Source organism: Apium graveolens, chromosome 10 (assembly GCF_009905375.1).
Source record: "Apium graveolens cultivar Ventura chromosome 10, ASM990537v1, whole genome shotgun sequence".
NCBI classification, from domain to species: Eukaryota; Viridiplantae; Streptophyta; class Magnoliopsida; order Apiales; family Apiaceae; genus Apium; species Apium graveolens.
In genome coordinates, this window is record NC_133656.1 from 222,654,006 (window position 1) to 222,660,317 (window position 6,312).

Below are 6,312 nucleotides of genomic sequence, written 5' to 3' on the forward strand. Positions count from 1 at the left end.
TTATTATCTTAGTTAACTTATTATCTTAACGTCCCATCATCTCTGAGGTTTATAACGCTTAGCTCTGATACCATTTCTGTAACACCCCCAGATCCGGGGTCGGGGATCCGGGTCGTCACGGTCTTTCTTTCCACAATATCACTTCACTTAATTAATAATAAATAACCTTATGCTGTGACCCCACACTAACGCACACCACAACCCGTTATAGTCTCAGAGATGAAATTTAAATAAGTACAAGTCTTTGAATCCACAATTTAAAAGTTGTTACAACCCAAAATGATTACTTGATAAATTTACAGTTAATTGCCATTATCTGCCACAAGTTATAATTATACATAATTGATTCTTAAAAGTAGATGGTCTGATCTACAATAGATCTACCTCTGCAGCTATAGCAGCTACAACATCAACGGGAAGACACAGGACGCTTCCCACGCGCTTGCGCTGGGTCTGCTGGAGTCTGGCCATCTTTCCTAACTGTTGTTGTGTGATGAAGAAATAAAGCAAGGGTGAGCAGCAAGCCCACCAAAATAATATGTATAATGATTTACAATATATGAGCCTACTCATAATACTCATGAAAGTCTTGGTCAAAAGAAATGAACCAAGTTTGATATCTTAATGCGATAAAGTCGCAAAATATTCAGTATATATACATATATACTTTTCAAAATATTGGAAGTCCTCTTCCAAGCATAATACACACAGAATTCCAGTGTATAACTGTATAAAAATATCGTTGCAAGGTGATCTCATATATCTAACCTTGTCTCAACGTTTTTCTGAAAATCTTTGTCATGCATAAGATAATCATTTACTAGATATAAGTTTAAAAGATGAAGTTACAAAATACTCCAATATACTTATATCTTTTCCAAATACTACTTGAACTACCACCATTCAAGTTATAATTAGTTTTAAGAAAAACATCCCATAGATGAGACCACAAGTTAAGACTTGAATAGATTCAATCTTTGAAATATTATTGAATGAAAAAGTTATGAGATACTTTATTTAGTCCCGATATATATATATCCACATATATATATCTCTAAAACATTTCCTGGAACCTCTGTTATGTAAAGTATGAACAGAGTTGCAATATCCAATGAATTTGGAAGGAAAAGAAAACCTTTGGCATAAACCAGATATCTTGCTGATCAGGCAAAGATACCCATTAGTAACCTTTTCTACTAGTAGATGGACGAATTCCCCACTGGTCATCACCCTGGTCATAATTAGGACCTTATGCTGGACTGCCACTCAGCCACTTATGCATTTGATGGACTCCCACTGAGCCACTTACACTATCATGGACGCCCACTGAGCCCATGTTGCTTATGCCGACTCAATAGATGGACTTACTTCCCGAACGTTGGGTAAGTAATCAATTCATTTACCAAAACTGCAACCTTGTTGCGAATATAAAATACACCACAGAGCCGGATTCCCCAGGTTTTGAACGAGTATTTAAATCCCCTTTAAAAGGAAGATCTTAAATATAAAAATGAGTTTTGGGATCCGCTCTAACTTTTAAAAATCATTTTGAAGACTCGAAAACACTTTAAAGAGTGTTTGGAGTAAAGCTGATTTAATGAAGTAAATCAGTCCCCGGAATATTTAGAAAATGACTGAATATTATTATTTAAATAATATTCCCATAAAGAATAATCTTTTATAAAATAATTGAAGTAGAAGTTTTAAAACTTATACTTGAAACGAGTATTAAATAACCAAAGATATACTTATATGAAAGTATTATCTTTATTTGAATAATCGAAAATAAGTTTGATTATTAACACCTTATTCTTTAATAAAATAAAGAATATATTTCAGCAAATAATCGGAGTCATAGATCCTCAAATGAATATTCAAATAATATTCAATAAATAAAATAAGCTGAGTCATAAGCCCTCGAATGAATATTCGAAATAATATTCAATAAATAAATAAGCTGAGTCATAAGCCCTCGAATGAATATTCGAAATAATATTCATTAAATAATAAGCTGAGTCATAATACCTCGAATGAATATTATAAATAATATTCATTAAATAAATAAGCTGAGTCATAAGTCCTCGAATGAATATTATAAATAATATTCATTAAATAAATAAAGGAGTCATACATCCTCAAATGAATATCAAAGTAATATTCAATAAATAATATAAAGGAGTCATACGCCTTCGAATAATATTCGAAATAATATTCAATAATAAAATAAAGTTAAAGTTATCGAATAAACCTTATTCGATTAATAGTTTTGAAAACTATGACCATATATATGTATATATATATAAATATATATATATATCCATATCCATATATATACAAAATCTACTCGGGATCCTCGACTCCCGGTTTTAGAAAATGTTTTCACCTTTGGGTCCCTATACTAAGGGTATATGCAAGTTACCGCTATCCTCTAGCATAGGTATTATCAACTGAACCAACAGATATATATTTCAAGAATATGAAACAGGCATGCATATATACCATGGCAGCATGCTTCAATATATTGCAACATTTGCTAATATAAACATCATGCATCTATCGCAAGATAATGCATATACAAGTGTATACATCACAACAACAGTATAACGGATAGAATACTTGCCTGAGCGACTGGGGTTATGAATGGCTCGGGACGAGTCTGGTAACCTATAAACAACAAGTAAGTTGGAATTAAACCAAAATCACTTGTAAATCTATACTTTAACTAACTTAGACTCTAACGCTTGTTTTGCGCTCACTGATTCGCTTAAGCCACTCGGGTACCCTCGGCTCCACCATTTTTAATAATTTAACCTTTACGAGTTTTAAAGCGATTCCTTCGCGAGTGTCTTACCAACTGCCTAACACACTTACCATAAATGTTTCATACATTAATTAACCCTTTTTGGTCTTTAATCTATGTTTCAAAGTAAGGCGAGGGAAAAAGTTTTGTTCGCGAAACGCCGTTACTTGAAACGGTCGTTTCTCCTAAACCGTGCATCGGAATCGAACGAACTACATATCAAAACGAAGCTCGTAACATGAGCTATCTAATCATGGCAGTGGTCATAATCTAGCAGGGGGTTCTCGGGTCCTAATGCTATGCACAAAAACAGTCCAAAGAAAATCGGACGTTACGACGGCTATGTTTACGCGATTTCCCAATTTTAACCATTCAACACCAACCACAAACCAACCTCAAATCCAACATACAACCAACATCCATCCTCATCACATCATAACAACCCCAACCAATTCAATTTAATCATTCATACTTATGCCTAAACTTAACTTTAATCATACTTAAGTTCCTTTAAATCAAAACCACAACAATTACCATTCCATTTCACTACCATTCCAAATCCCAAACTCTAAATCATAACAACAAGCTACAATATCAACCCACTAATCAAAATCATCTTATAATATATAGGAATCTAGGGTTTGGAGATGGTATACCTTCCTTGAAGTGGTGGGTGGAGCTAGGAAGCCTTAAGAAGCTTTGAGAAGTCTTAAGAATGCTTGGATCAATTTAGGAAGCTTGGATCTTGGATTTTGAATTTCTCTTGCCTTTTGAATAGTGAAAAGCCGTGAGCAATGAAGAACAAAGCCTTGGTTGCTTTTGATTTTTGATGAAAATGATTTTACTTGGCTTGGTTGATTGGTTTTTGTGCTTGCTTTAGTCAATTACCTTCTTGCCCTTGGATTTGTGTGGTTACAAAGCCACCACACCTCCTTCCTTCCCATGTCATGCTTATGTCATCCTCATGATGTCATCCTCACTTCCTTGTCCTCTTTCTATTGGTTGGATGACATCATTCCCACTAATCCCTTTGATTAACTTCCTAATCGTTTGCCTAATGACCGCTGATCTGTTATACGGTTCGCTTAACTTTCGTTCTCGTTTATCGTTTGAAGGATCATACCCGGGATCTTATTACTTAGGTTCCCTTAACCTTTCTCAATACATTATATTCCTTTTTATGATCCTCTATTATAATCCTTTAATTTAAATCCTTTTTATCCTGTTACCTTATACTCAATTCTCTCCGTATCTTGTGGATTTCCGGGAAAAACCAAAGTGTTCGGAATTGGATTCTGACGATCTTTACATACACTTATATACTTCATAGAGTACTAATAATATCCCATAAGATCAATAACAGAACCCCTACATAGCGTGGCATGAAAAGTTTTCTCGTTCAGCAAAAACACTATTCATAAGAGTTTCAAAATTTCTCAAAAATTGGGGTTATTACAATGTGGCTCCAATAAATGTGGAGTCACAGCCCCATTCTCTCACAATAATCACACATCAATCACCAAACACTTCATCACCATCTCTGGATGTGGATATGTTATTCCCATCAATTCCTGATTCTCCCTCTTTACAACTCAGGGAGGAGCCCCACTCAAATACAGGTGATCATCATCTCTTAGATGATTTGTTGGATCACCCGCAAATTCTTTCAGATATAATTGAAGGATCTGTGTCACCACATCTCAAATCAATCTACACAGATTCAACAGTTATATCACTTTCAATTTCAACTTCTTTTCCTTCTTCAACGGATATCACTCATCCGTTGACAAGTGGTTGCTCTTCAACGGATAAGCTTAACAGCAGTTATCCGTTGATAACATCAGTTTCACCTTCAACGGATATTCCACATCCGTTGATAGTCTCTCCACACATAACTGAATCAATTCCAAGTATAGAAGACATGAATACTGTGCAATCACTCTTAGGATTGAGGGAAGGGAGTGAAAATTTGAGTGAGAGGCTGGGTTGCTCCCAGGTAAAAGGAGAGATTGAGAGCTCAAAAATGCATGATATTTCTTCCAGCATGGCAAAAGTAAGTGAGAGGAGTACCACCTTAGTAGGTGAAGGTGAGGGAGTGAGTTGTGTGAGCCAGGGGGAGCCCCTGATGCAAGAAAATAGAGAAAAAGAGAGAAAGGCAGGTACAGTAGATATAAGGGTGGAACCAGCCATTGTTAGTGAGTCAATGATTGTGGATGATGCTGAAAAGGAAAGACAATTTCAGCAACATTATAAAGCTGTAATTGATAACATTTCCTTGGATGCTGACACTTTTACTCATCCTGTGTCAGCCTATCAAATGTTGGCTGCTCAGGGAAATGAGGAGGCAGAAAAGACACTACATCTAGTACACACAACAGAATCTCTTCAAATGGATAAAGCTGCTATTAACAAGATGCCTTCTACAGCTGGTGAGCCATCTGAGGAATTTGGAGTAAATTCTGATGATGATGACTCTGTTTCTTTTGATGGAAGCATGAACTTAGGGGGAGATGAAGGCCCTAGTTCAATTCCAAATCTACCTGAATGGGCTTTGACAAAGGAGTATAGATCAGGGGAATTCAATGTCTCCTTAGTCAAACAAATCCACACTATTCAACAGGCCATTCAGAACACTTCACATGCAAGTATCAAGGCTATCCTTCAAGCTCACCTGGTCTCACTGCATCTCATGAAGTTGCAGCAAGTAAAGCAGAATCTGAGTATGGATGATCTCAGGAAGGATATTGCTGACTTGAAATCCTACAGTTCTGAAAAATTGGATTCAGTCATGCCCTATGGTACATTGCAGGACTTGGTTTTGAGATTGAAAAAGGAATCAGTTACTGAGAAAAGGCTGGCCAAGTTGGAAGACAGAGTTCAAGTTATTGAAGATTCTGTGGCCACCATTCTTCACAACCAACAATCTCAAACCAGTCTCCTAATGCAGCTGGCAAAAGCACAAGGCTTGACCCCTCTCCTTGATGATAACAAAAAGGGGGAGAGTAAAAGGGAAGGGGAAGGAGAGCCATCTACAAAAATCAAAATATCTAAAGTGCTAGTTCCTGCCATCACTACTTCTCCAATCATTCAAATCAAAGGAAAGCCTGATGGAATTGATTTGATTCAGCTAGCAGCAGCTGAAATTCAAGTGAAAGAGCAAAGGAGGAGAATTGATGAAAGGTTGCAACTGTTGTTTGGCTCTACACAAGATAAATCAACATCTGTGAAATATAGCACAAAGATTGAACCAATCAACATGGAGCTCAAGCCAGTAGGGAGACATAAGGATGGAGAAGCTTCTTCCAAAGAACTACAAGCTATAATTCTCAAGCCCAATAAAAGATCCAATAAGGACTCTACAAAGAATCCTTTAAAAGAAGTGGACTTTCCTCCTCCAAAAGCTGATGAGAACAAGCTTTTAGGTAGGAGTATTGCTTATCTCAAAGAGACCATGGATGAGGCTGTAAGGAGAAATAGGGCTATTATCTCTAGAGAGGGAAAGAGCATATGTG